Source organism: Zosterops lateralis (genome assembly GCF_965231275.1).
Source record: "Zosterops lateralis genome assembly, chromosome: 21".
NCBI lineage: Eukaryota > Metazoa > Chordata > Aves > Passeriformes > Zosteropidae > Zosterops > Zosterops lateralis.
The window spans coordinates 8,784,639-8,797,939 of NC_139781.1; the positions used below are offsets into that span (position 1 = coordinate 8,784,639).

The 13,301-nt window shown below is 49.2% G+C and overlaps 1 protein-coding gene across 1 annotated transcript in view; it reads right to left on the bottom strand.

Moving 5' to 3' along the window:
* MTMR8 (myotubularin related protein 8) overlaps positions 1-13,301 on the bottom strand; it is a 277,728-nt gene that overhangs the window by 133,843 nt on the left and 130,584 nt on the right. The gene's annotated exons all lie outside the window — the stretch shown is intronic.

Below are 13,301 nucleotides of genomic sequence, written 5' to 3' on the forward strand. Positions count from 1 at the left end.
GAGAGTGGGGGAGGACTTTCATGTCTAAACCTGGCCAGCTCCGTGTTTTGACCTCAGCCCTACCACCAGTTTGTCCATCCAGGGCACCAGCCTTTGATTTTGGGGAAAGGGCAGCGCATGATGCTTCTCACACCGACACTAAACCCAGTTCTTTAATGCAAGGCTTGGTTTTGTTCTCTTTCTTTGCCAGAGGGTTCCATCAAAAACAGGAGGGTTCTGTATCCACCCCAAACACCATCAAAGGAGAGGCCGTGTCAGGACTGGATCTTCCAGGAAAGCTGCACCTCTGAACGTTCCCACACAGACACGAGGCCAAACGGCACCACACGAGCACCTCGTTTGTTCTCCTGTAGCAAATGGTGAGAGTGGGGGAGGACTTTTCATGTCTAAACCTGGCCAGCTCTGTGTTTTAACCTCAGCCCCACCACCAAGGGTCCTGCAGGGTCCTTCCAGGGCACCAGCCTTTGGTTTTGGGGAAGGGGCAGCGAGTGATGCTCCTCACACCGACACTAAATAAAACAGGAGGGTTCTGTATCCACCCCAAACACCGTTGAAGGAGAAGCCATGTCAGGACTGGGTCTTCACAGTGTCTTTATCAATGCCCTCCACTCAGTCCCACTGGTTTCTGCCAGACCAACGCTCAGCCAGCACCATCCTGCTCATTTCTGACCAGCTCTGGAGCACGTGTGGGCTCTGAGGTGTTTGGAGATGCACAGGGTGGGTTGTGTTGAGCAGCAGTAGAAACAAGAACAGTCTGGGTTCCTTAGGTGGTTTATTTTGGGTGAGAAGAGGCTCTCTCCAGTATCTAAAGCCCCTGCTCTGTCCAGGCAGGGAGATTCTCATTCAGGAGGACAGTGAAAAGCCCTTTTTCACCTGTACAATCACAGGAATCTGCTTTAAAGCTGCCCCAGGCTGTCCCCTGAGCACAAATGCCAGGCTGTATCCAGGTGATGGATCTGCCTCATCCTCAGCTTCCAAACTTGCATTTTCTATCAAGGATCCATTTTTAGGATAGCCAATCTGGCTGATGTAATTTTAGACTAATCAGAATAGCAAACATGGAATGACTTGGGTTGGAAGAGACCTTGGAGATCGTTTAGTTCCAACGCATAATAGATGTGGAATATTTATTATTATTGCCGCCATCCTTTCCCAAAACAACACAGGCAATTTTCCAAAACATAAACCTGAACTTACAAAAAAAAACAGCCAGGAAATTCCAGTTTCAGACTCAGAAGCCGCGACGACTTCCCCAAAACGTAAAACCAGCCTGAATTAAGAGGGATTTTACAGCTAGTTTATATTTTCCTTTAAAGTGCAGTGAGCACAGAGGGAGCCTGGGTGTGTGTGGAGCCCAGAGGAAATATCAGAAGAAGCTCAGTGGGGATGTGCTGGTCTCCAGGGCATGGGGACCCCTGGCAGAGGGCTCTGTCTCCTGGAAGCCCCAGCCAGGTTTTAAGGGAAGCCCTGAGCCTTTGCAGGGAGGCAAAGAGAGGCAGGGGGGAGCAGCAGAGGCTGGGAAACCTCCAGAACAAAGGTGCACGGCTCAGACATGCTCACTGAGCGCTTCCGGAGCCGGCACTGCCAACCCCGAGCCACTCACAGCACAGGGGAGGGCACGGATCAGCATCATCATCATCATCATCATCATCATCATCATCATCATCACAGCCAGCCCCTCCTGAGCCCCCGGCCCCAAAACCCAGCCCCAGGGACCCCAGTGCTGTGCTGCCTGCCCTGGGGAGTCTGCAGGATGCTGCAGCATCCCTTTCCCCAGGTCAAACAGCCCCTAATAAATCAGGCAGGAAAGCCCTGGGTGCTTCACCCAGGGACAGGGTTTGGGGCTCCAGAGGAGGGTCTGTGTGTGTAACAGCAGCACAAATAGATTTAGTGCGGAGAAGCTTCTATTTAAATTATATTCGCAGTATTCCCAGCAGTATTTGCTGCTTTATATAATTTCCCATGCCTTCTGCGTGCACTAAATGTTAATTTTACTATGAAAATGGATGGCGCCTTCTCTTAGATAAAGCACACCTACACAGCAGGGGTTTATATAAAACCACGGTGAAGCTGAACTTCATGGAATCCTTCCTGGGAAGTTTGGTCTAACGTTCTGTACAGAGCAGAACGAGGATTATTTGTACCAGTTACATAAAGCACCACGTCCCTCACTGCACAGAACAGGCAGAACTACAGGAGCTTTGGGGAGGGTAGTTTGTGATGGACGAGAAAGGGGATTGGAATTTCAGCACCTCTCCTCTTCAGAGATCACATCCCATCACACCCATCCACATCAAATCCTTTTGATCTGCATCCATGGGATGGACACACGGATGGGACAGGGAATTCTGGACACCCAAATAACAATCAGAACTTCATGGAATCCTTCCCGGGAAGTTTGGTCTAACGTTCTGTACAGAGCAAAAGGAGGAACGGGATTATTTGTACCAGTTACATAAAGCACCACGTCCCTCCCTGTGCAGAACAGGCAGAACTACAGGAGCTTTGGGGAGGGTGGTTTGTGATGCAGGATCAGTGAGGGTTTGTGCTGGATTGGAATTTCAGCACCTCTGAGGAGGGACAGCGACCAGAGCTCACATCACATCCATCCACATCAAATCCTTTTGATCTGCATCCATCTCATGGACACACTGATGGGACAGGGAATTCTGGACACCCAAATGACACCTAAATAACCCAATAATAATCAGAGGGCCCCTACAGTGACATTAATTACAGGAGAGGAATTTTGGAGCAAGGCAAGGAAAGGGACGATGCCAAATCCTCCCGCGCAGAACGCGCCGGGCTCAGCCCTGTGACCATGTCTCCCTCCAATGGATGTCTCCAGTAATTAGCACATCCCACTCCTTGCAGCTCAACGAACGCGGCAGCCAGGATTTGGGATTGGAATGTGTACAGCTCCTGGATTCCCCTGGCAAGGACAGAGCCCTGATCCCCACATGAGGTGCCAGGACAGCCCAGGGGTGTGTGGCTGTGCAGTGTCCCATCCTGCTGTCAATCCCTGTGCAGAGTAACAATCCCCACTCTCAGACAGGCAGAGGCATCTCTGTTTTCCCAACACACCCAGTTCTGTCTGTCTTCTATTATCACTAAACTCTTAACCCCAATGAACCAGAGAATTCCAGCCATGCCACTGTAGGAAGTGTTGTGGCAGAACTCTGGGATGGGACAGGAGGAGCCCAAATCTGTTACCCTTTGGCCAATAAGGAGGTAAATCTCAGTGAACTGGGGGAAATTTCACACAAAACAGTGTGACTCCATTTCTGAGCAGGAATAAAATCGGCCTGGATGGATGAAATCCACAGCCAAGGGGAAAAGAAAACACTGCTGGTGACTTTCAGGCCCAAACTTGGAGTGCCCACCCCAGACCTTCATGGCACCGTGAGCGAAGTTTAAACTTTCCAGCTGAATTAATCCTGCCCCAAAAGGAACAGCCAGTTGTGGTCCCCAGGGATGTGTGGGAGACCTGCTCCTCTATTCCCAGTTCCCCTCTGGGTGACTTTGGGCACCATGTGGGGGGTGACTCACACACTCCATTAGAGATTATAAGAAAACCATTAATTATTTTTTTTTTCCTAAATCTAGGCAGGAATTAAGCTCGGGGTTTCAGAGATTAAAGGCCAGTGAGATTATGATTTGCTGTTTCCCAAAAAAGGAGGATTTCCTTAAGCTGGGAGTTGCCTCTTTTCCCTTTCTCTTCACGGAATGCCTGACAGAGCCCTGGGCCAGATGGGAGGCACCAGCCTGGGAGCTGCAGAGCTGCTGCAAAAAGGGCAGATTTTTCCTCAAGAATCTCCATAATCATGTCTGTTTATGGAACTGCTTCATGGGACGATTTAAAAATCCCCAAATATCTAAAATTCCTTCCCCAAACTGCAAAATGGAGGAAATACTTGTAGAGAATTGGACTTGGGCCTGATTTTGGCTGTGAAAAATTAACTTTCTAATCACCAACAGTTCCTTCCTGTCCACTCCATCCCTCAAATGAAAAGCTTCCTCACTGTCCACATCAACTTGGGATTTTTTTCCAGTAATTGCCTCTTTCTATAAGACTGTGTAAGTTGAGAGGCAGCAAAGCAGTGAAGTGGGAGAGAGCAGGGAAGGACCACATGAACAACACACCCTTGTGGAAAGGCTGGGAGTGCTGGAAAGAGAAAAAAAAAACCAAGTTTCTAAACCCACTTCTGCAATGTTTAGAGCACACAGGACACTGCTGGAGGTTGAATTCAGCTGCACCTGTGTGACCACCTGGCCAGGAGCTGCACAAAGCTCAGAGATCATGGGAAAGGAGCTGGGCATTGCTGGGTCACTGCTCCAAGAATTCCATGAGAAAAAACCCACAAGAATTTCACCAAAAGATGGGCCAGGGAGCCACAGCAGCGATGTCCTGATGGAATCAGTGTCACAGCCCCTGTGACACTCCACAGGCCAGGCTGAAATGGCACAGGGAGCCTGTCTGGGGGCACTGAGTGCATTGTGCTGCTCTGGATTGCAGTGAGAACAACAAACCTTCTATTTATTTACTTGAACTTAAAGCATTAAGACAAGACTAAAATCTCCTGCCCCTGGCGATGGTGTTGTTGCAAGTGCTTTCTGCTCTCCTTGCATTTGCTGCACACTCCAGGAGCATCTTCAGATTCCCCAATGATAAAAATGAAAATAAACCCCCTCACATCCTGCAGAAATCAGATGTGGTAACACCAATTACTCTGGTCATAAAGACTTCAGGGGCCGAGCAAGTTCTGTTTAAAAGGACCCATCCAATTCAGATTCTCGTTTAAACCTTATGTAAGCTCCCCTTGTCTGAAAAATCCCCAGCCCCTGGGCCTAAAGGAACACAGAGATCTTAACTCCTGAATTTTATTTCTCAGCTTTTGGGTTCACTGTAGAGCCTGGAAAAAGGTAAAGAAAGGAAAGTCTAAACTGCAGAAAAATCCAAGACAAGTCCCTTCCTTGGGGGAAGACAAGTGCTCCCTCCAGGCACTCTGACATTAAATTGCAGAATCTTTACATCAGCACAAGTGTGTGAAAAAAAAATATTATTACCTGCTAAAAACTAAAACTAAACCTTTATGAATTTAGGGTCAGTGTCCTCAGTGGGGTCCCTGAGAAATTCAGCTGCACAGGCACAGGGAAACTCTGGTATGAAAATCAAAGGGTGCATTTCAGCACCTGCAAGGGAATGAGGACGAAAAGGAATCGGCCAGAGCTCCCTGCAGCTTCCTCATCCCCCTCCTGCGACACTTGGCTTCCCTGGGCTGCTCCTTGTCAAGACACTGAGAAAAGGAAAACCATCTCATTAAGAAGCTGACCCATGGGTCTCATGTTCTTCACACAAATTAACCCAGAGAATTGAATGTGTTTCATATAAATCGTTTTCCTCCCCCCTCTTCTCTGCCTCCCAAAAAAAAAGGAGAGGGAACAGCCTATTGAATCTGGCACTCTTTTAATGAAGACAACAGTGCAAGCCAACCTAATGAAGTCGGAATTCCAGATGGATAGCAGTAGGTGTATGAATAGAACATAGCGCACTCATTTTTATCAGCAATATCAGCATTAAAAAATAACTTTATAGCCTTTTTCTACTTTTTTTTTTTCCCCAAGTGAGGCAGGTGAATGCCAGTAGGCTCCATTCCCTCTCCCAGCTCAGTGGGATTCCTTGCAGTGAGAGTTCTGCCTTCCAGGAATGGACAGCACTGCCCTTCTGCAATGTGTGACAGCCAAGGGGACCCTGGCTGTGCCAGAGTGACCCCAACTGTGCCAAAGTGACCCTGGATGTGCCAAAGGGACCCTGGTTGTGCAAAAGGGACCCCAATTGTGCCAAAGGGACCCTGGATGTGCCAAAGTGACCCTGGTTGTGCCAAAGTGACCCTGGATGTGCCAAAGTGACACTGGTTGTGCCAGAAGGACCCTGGTTGTGCCAGAAGGACCCTGGTTGTGAGGGATGACAGGGACAATCCCCTTTGTGTGGGATACACAGGCACAGGAAGGCACCTGGTGCTGTTCTGGCTGCTCCAAGCAGCACATTTTGAGTTCAGTGTTGGAGAAAATCCAATGGGATGGAGCTGAGGTTTGTTGTGCTGCCCAGAGCACCAGGCCCTGCAGGACTGAAATAATACACAGAGAAGTGGCTCTGCAATTCACTGTGTGCCCTGGGTCACATCCCAGGAATTCTGCAGCGTGGCAGAATGAGGAGGAAGGGGTTGGGATCCCCTCTGAACACATTTCTGTACAAGAGCAAAACTCCTTGGCTTCAGTGGGAGAGCTCCAGTCAAGGAACTCTTTACTTCTCACCCAGAAAAAGCAGATTTCACAGGCTGAGCCTGGCTCCTTGAAAAGGCATTCCTGCCTTTCCCAGACACAGCACTCAGGCCAGTCCCCACCAACACTTATCTTTCCTCTCCCTGCCCATATTACATAACAAGCATCTGTATTTTATTTCTTTTTCGTAAGTCGTCTTTTCATAACAATAGAAACTATTGGAGCCCGAGATAACTTGATGAATTTTTCCTATTATCTAAGAGCTTAGTCACTCAGGGAATTAGTCATGTTCAAAATAACAGCCAGGCTCAAAGAGATTCAGAGCAACCATTCCAGAGCAGAAGCAGCTAATGTCATAAATACATTAAGATGTCAGCTTGAAGCATTTCAGAGATTTTTCAAGAAGTGTTTAAAAAAAAAAAAAAAAGAAAAACTCCTTTGATGAGAGACAAGGAAATCAGGTTCTCAGCAGTTAAAAACACACTGTGGGTTTGCAAACCCTGAAACCCTGAGCAGGAGGGACAGATGGACCTGGTGACCACATGGGGTGTGTGTGGCTTCACAGCAAGCACAGCCTGCTCAGAGATCCACAAAATCCTGTTTCCCGTGCCTGTGGCACCGTCCCAGGGTTTTCCAAACATCCCTGAGGTAGCTCAAGAAACAGAGGAGTTATCAGTGTGTCCCTTATCCAGCAGGAACTGGATGGAGTCATGGAAATGCAGCCAGGCCTCCTCCTGGGAGTGACACGGGACAATCATCAGCGTGGAGCAGGGATTTATTGAAATATTTTTATTTACCATGACATCAGCTCTTTCTTAACCCGGACATTTGGCACAGCAGCACAAGCAGGAGGCTGTCACCGAAAGGTTAAAGCAGCCCCAACGTGGGAGAGAAATGGAAAACTGAACAGCGACTACATAAGAAAAATCCCACAAAGAAATGCACTTGGTGAGATGGACTTTAGGATTTGAGGGGCTCTATGGCAGTGCAGCACCCACAGAATTCTCCAGGACATGCAGAGAGCTCAGGCAAGCCAAGCATCAACCTCCAGTGACAGGAGACTTGGATGAACAGGAATAAACTTCCAAACTTTTCATTCTGCTGTGGAAAAGCCCTCTGTGCTGAGGCCACGGGGATGGACATGGGGCAGCTGCTCTGCAGGACAGACACAGCACTGAGCAGCTCCTCTGGAACAGCACTCCCTGCTCCCTTTGATCTCTGCAGGAAAACTGCTCTGAGCCTCTCCAGTCCCATTTTTCCCTGATTCCTGGATACCACCAGCTCCTCTTTCCATCCTGCCCTGGCTGCTCTGCACCAGCTGCTTCTCCAAACTTTCAAAAACCAAAGTCAAACCCAAACTGCTTTTTTTTTTTTTTTTTCTGCTTCTCTTTTCCAGACTTCACGTTGAGGTTTTTAGGATTTCAGAGTCCAGAGAGTGCTTTGTACTTCCAATATCCTGTGATTTCCAGACTGAAAAGTGGAGAAGAAGCAATGAGGAACAATGCTGCTGACCTGCCCCACTCAGACACCTCCACTTGCAGCATTTGGTGCATCACTTTGATCCACTAAATTCATTTTCACCATGTTTTTGGTTGTGGTGATTTGCAAGAGTTTACTTTTGGCTTACGGGAGAAATGGAAAATATCAACAGCAGCTTGATTTTAAGTATTTGAACAACAGGCAGTGTACAAATAACACTATTTATGGCTGTAAAAGAAAAAAAGGTGGGATTGTATCTATTGAAAGTAATCTGGACTGTCACAGGTACAACATCAAACCCAAAAGGAGACCCTTTGTGAGGAAATATTATGGAAGATTCCCACTTGTGTTACTTGTAATACAGTCAAAAACTTGAGAAAAAAAAAAAAAAAAAAAAAAAAAAAAACCAAAACTCTGCCCTTGTCAGATAAAAAAACTGTTCCAGAAGAGGCTGCATTTTGTCCTGATTTAATCCAACTCATCTAATTACCATGCTGGATCAATACCCCCCTGAAGAACGCCAAACCAAATAATCATTGCACTCACACACTGCTCAGATGTGCAGATTGATTCTCATCACCACCAATGACAATTAGTTGAATTTTTTCTAAGTTAGGAACAGATACTAGAAGAGTTTAGCAACGAAGCATGGAAAACACCCCCATGGGATGCCAGAATAATTGGCAAAAGATTAATTGTTTAAAAAATAGGAAGCAGCACATGCAAAGGAGAGGAAAAAGAAGCTCTGACAGATTAATATTATGGAATAATAGCTTGGGTTCAGGGGCTGATTTGGGGAAAAAAAGCCACCTGCCACAAGAACAAAAGGTACTAGCACTTGTAAAGCATTAGTGACATGTTTCTTAATGATGAGTAACTAAAAAGGAGCAGATCTGAGTCTTGAACCCAAACTGAGAACAAAAGAAAACAGCATTTTGAATAAATCAGTGCTGTGCAGAACTTGGGAGAAAATCAGGCTAAAATCCAGGTTTTGACCAATGTGCTTGAGCAGAACCAAGTCCAGGGATGCTGCCAGAATAAATGTATATTGCTGGTCTTTAGCAGCACACAGAAAATGATAGTTCCATAGTACATTTTAGCCACCAGACTGAGATAATAATATTCCCACTGAATTGTCAAAATGCAGCTAATCCTGGTGTGGAGTAACTCAAATTGTTTAGCACAGTCCACCAAATTATCAACATTTAAAGTACTAAAATTTCAAATAACTTCCTAATGGGGACAGCAAGGAAAATCTGCATTGGAGGGAATATTGCTGCCCACACTGGAAACTGGCCAGGACATCTGGACCAACACATCTTGCTAAAGGAGCACAATTTACAGGGACCAAGTGTTGGCAGGATCTCAGTTTTAGGTGCTCCAAGAGCAGGAGCCCCTGAACCCTCAGGCCACCCATCCCCAGGGAAACAGATTCCTCACTGCCTGAGACTGCAAACACCTCTGCTGGATTTATCTTACTTATCTATTTACTTCGCTGGTTTGAAATAATTCTTTATTTTCAGATATGTGGAGTATCTCCAAACACTGCTGAGGCTGTTGAATTGCTGTATAAAATACAGAAACCACAGCTCTCTCTTTTATTTTTCTCTCATTAGAAGGAGCAATATTGGGAAATTCCTGCATAGAACCTGCTTCAAAATCAACTAATGGAGTTTTACTTCCTCTTAAAAAAATACATTACAGGCTATTCACTACTACAGTAATTTCTCTCAAAGAGAAAAAGCAAAGATTAGACTAATGAGAACAGAATAACACAGCCAGCAGCAAGGAAGGAATTTGGGAAGATGAGAGGGCAGGAAAGGGGATCAATTAGAAAAAACACTTTGTCCTGCACCATCCTCAGCCTCTCCCCACCAGCCACATGGGAGAAGAGGGAAAAGGAGAAAAGAAAAATCCTCATGGGGCTTTCCCAGCACCACTTTTTATCCCTGACAATGGGAACTGGCACAGGGCGATGCTCAGAGAGGGGAAAAAGTGGTGGGACAAGGAGGATGAGGAAGGAACCCCATCCCTCAAGGGAAAAATCCTCATGGGGCTTTTCCAGCACCAATTTTTTATCCCTGACAATGGGAACTGGCACAGGGTGATGCTCAGAGAGGGGGAAAGTGATGGGACAAGGAGGATGAAGGAATCCCATTACTCAAGGGAGAAGAGGGAAAAATCCTCATGGGGTTTCCCGGCACCACTTTTTTACCCCTGACAATGAGAACCGGCACAGAGCAGGAAAGGGTATCAATTAGAAAAACACTTTGTCCTGCACCATCCTCAGCCTCTCCCCACTGGGGCTCAGCAGCCACATGGGAGAAGAGGGAAAAGGAGGAAAGAAAGATCCTCATGGGGCTTTTCCAGCACCACTTTTTTACCCCTGACAATGAGAACTGGCACAGGGCGATGCTCAGAGAGGGGAAAAGTGATGGGACAAGGAGGATGAGGAAGGAACCCCATCCCTTAAGGGAGAAGCGGGAAAAATCCTCATGGGGTTTCCTGGCACCACTTTTTTACCCCTGACAATGGGAACCGGCACAGGGTGATGCTCAGAGAGGAGCAAAGTGCAGGACAAGGAGGATGAGGAATATTCCGAGGGTGGGGAGAGGTAACAAAGGGTGGCAGAGAAGCCTTAAATATGACCCCAAACAAACCCTAAACCCCTGAACAAACCACAGCGCACAGGGCTCTGCCGGAGAGCACAAATCCTTGGAGAGGGGATGGAGGGCAGGACCAGAGCGGGCATCAATCCCTCCCCAAGGCTCCCTGTTGTCAGCAGCATCAGGAACGCGGGGGCTGAGCCCAGAGAGGCTCCGGAGCCGCTTCCAGCCCGGGGGGATGGAGAATACAGGGAAGGGGAACCCCAAAAGTCGAAGAAGGGGAAATGCTGCTGCAAAGGCAAACCGGGCAAAGGAGGAGGGGAAGTTTCTCAATGAGACAGAGGGGCTCTGCTGAGCTGGGGGAAGTTCCTGCTTTCCCCCGGCACAGGCAGCAGCTCTGGGGGGCTCAGCCGGGGCAGGGCACAGGCAGCAGCTCTGGGGGGCTCAGCCGGGGAACCGGGAAAAGCCTCTGTTTGTCCCCCCCAGACCCACCGGTTCGCCCTGAGCATCCCTCTCCCACGCCCCCGGGCAAACCCACCCTCCTTCCTTCCACCCTCCTTCCTTTCCACCCTTTTTCCTTTCCACCCTCCTTCCCTTTCTCTTCATTTCTTTTTTTTTTTCTCTCAGCACTTGGGGAATGCGGAGTCTGTAAAATGGCTACAGAGTGATCAATGCTTTCAAGGACAGGGGAGTAAAGGAGGAGTCAGGAGAGAGGACGGAGGTTCATTTCCCTGTCAAAGTGCTGCAATAAGAGGAAAAGAGAAAAGCCATAGCTACCTGAACTCACCATTCCTGTTCCATCCCTTAGCCACTGCATCTTGCTTCTGGTGATGTCCTTATTATCAGGGAGGGGAAGGGAGAAAAAAAAATCCTTACTGCCTTACTGGCGAGAGCTGGCAGGGAAAAAAAAAGAAGCCCCCCACCCCCACCCTCGGCTGGAGCTTTCAGTCAGAGTCAGCCATCCCTCAGCCCGGCAATCCCGTGCCTGGCAGGAGGAGAGCACGTTATCAGCAGCCTCCTCACTACCTGCGATTGTGCTTCTTATTCATTTCAGTCACGGACCGAGGGATTGAGGGATTTCAGGGGAGGGGGATGTCCTTTTTTTTTTCCTTTCTTTCTTTTTTTTTTTCCTTTTTTTTTTTTTTTAATTTTTTTTTTCTCTGCCGTGCTTTGAAACTCTGCAAGAGGGGAGGGGAGTGGGAGGGGAGTGGGAGAAGCGATGTGAACTTGGGGAGGGTCTCAACCCTCGCCCTCAGCGCTGCAGGACGGCGGCTCTGCAGAGCCAACACACGCTCCAGGCTCAGCACAAGGCGATGGGGATTTTGCTGATGTTCAAAGGGCACCAGGTTCTCATTCTGCTGTGCACGGGAAGGATGAGTCCCCTTTCCTACTGACAGCAGAGCTCCCAACCCAACCCAACCCAACTCAACCCAACCCAACCCAGCCCAGGGTGATCCATCCTCCCCCTGGTCCCCACTCTGAGTGCTCCATCCTCCCCTGCTCCCCACTCTGGCTGCTCCATCCTCCCCTGCTCCCCACTCTGGCTGCTCCATCCTCCCCTGCTCCCCACTCTGGCTGCTCCATCCTCCCCCTGGTCCCCACTCTGGCTGCTCCATCCTCCCCTGCTCCCCACTCTGGCTGCTCCATCCTCCCCCTGGTCCCCACTCTGGCTGCTCCATCCTCCCCTGCTCCCCACTCTGGCTGCTCCATCCTCCCCCTGGTCCCCACTCTGGCTGCTCCATCCTCCCCCTGGTCCCCACTCTGGCTGCTCCATCCTCCCCTGGTCCCCACTCTGGCTGCTCCATCCTCCCCCTGCTGCTCCCCCGGATTTTCCCCACTTTCCTGGCCACAGCAAAGCAAAACACGCTCGTTGAGCGTTGCTCATGGATCCGACCACCCACCACGTCGAGGGAGAGGAGATCACCGTGTCTGGCGCTGGGGAGAAGAAGAGGCGGCGGCAGCAGATGGGATGTGTAGAGCCAAGTGGGAACGGGGCTGAATAATCCTGGCGGATCCTCCAGCTGGGACACGCACATGGACATGGTTCTCCCCATGGTGGGGATGGGATGAGGGGCTGGCAGGAATCGGCCAAAGGCCGCTCACGGTGCCGGTGGCGCAGCCCCTGTCGCCATCCCGGGGCTCGGTGCCCACAGGAAGGGGCAGCCCGCAGGACTGACACACCCCTGAGTACAGGAAAATGACCCACCAATATTCCCAAAATGCCTTATCTGGCAGATGAGTCTGTAGCTGGTTTTAGGGACAGGAGAGGGCAGGTAGGGATGGTGGAGACGAGGTGGGGAATGGCTGGGGACAGGCAGGACACTGGGGACTCTGGGCACAGGCAGGACACTGGGCACAGACAGGACACAGGGGACACTGGCCATGCTCCATCCACACACAGGATATGCTGTCAAATCTGCAGGAAAGCTCCAATCTCCTCAGCTACAGCTGCAGAGGATTTAGGGTTGTGTTTGCATAGTTTGTTTTTTTTTCCTCCATGCCTCAAGGGCAGAAGGGCATTTGGATCTCCCGCTCCTGGTCTCCGGAGGAATCAACATTTTTTCCTGCAGCTGGAGAATTTGAGTCTGGGAACAACACGCAGCTCCTCGTGACTGCCACTTTCTGCTGGTCCTGGGCCATCCAGCAGGAGCAGAGCTTAGGTGTCTTCACTTCTTTATTGAAATGGGACAGAGCAGAAGTGCAGGCAGGACTGAAGGGATGCTGCCCAGCATCTCTGCACTGCTGGGGCCTCACACACAGCCTGCTCCAGTTGCATCAAGCCACATTCCATCACCTTCTCTACAGGCACTGACAGCCATCATCATTCCCAGAGATGGCTGACAAAAGGAGGAGTCAGGAGGCAAATGCTTATAGCTGTCCAAACTTTGGAATTCTGCCTGTTTCGAGTCACAGAAACACCAGGTAAGTTATTTA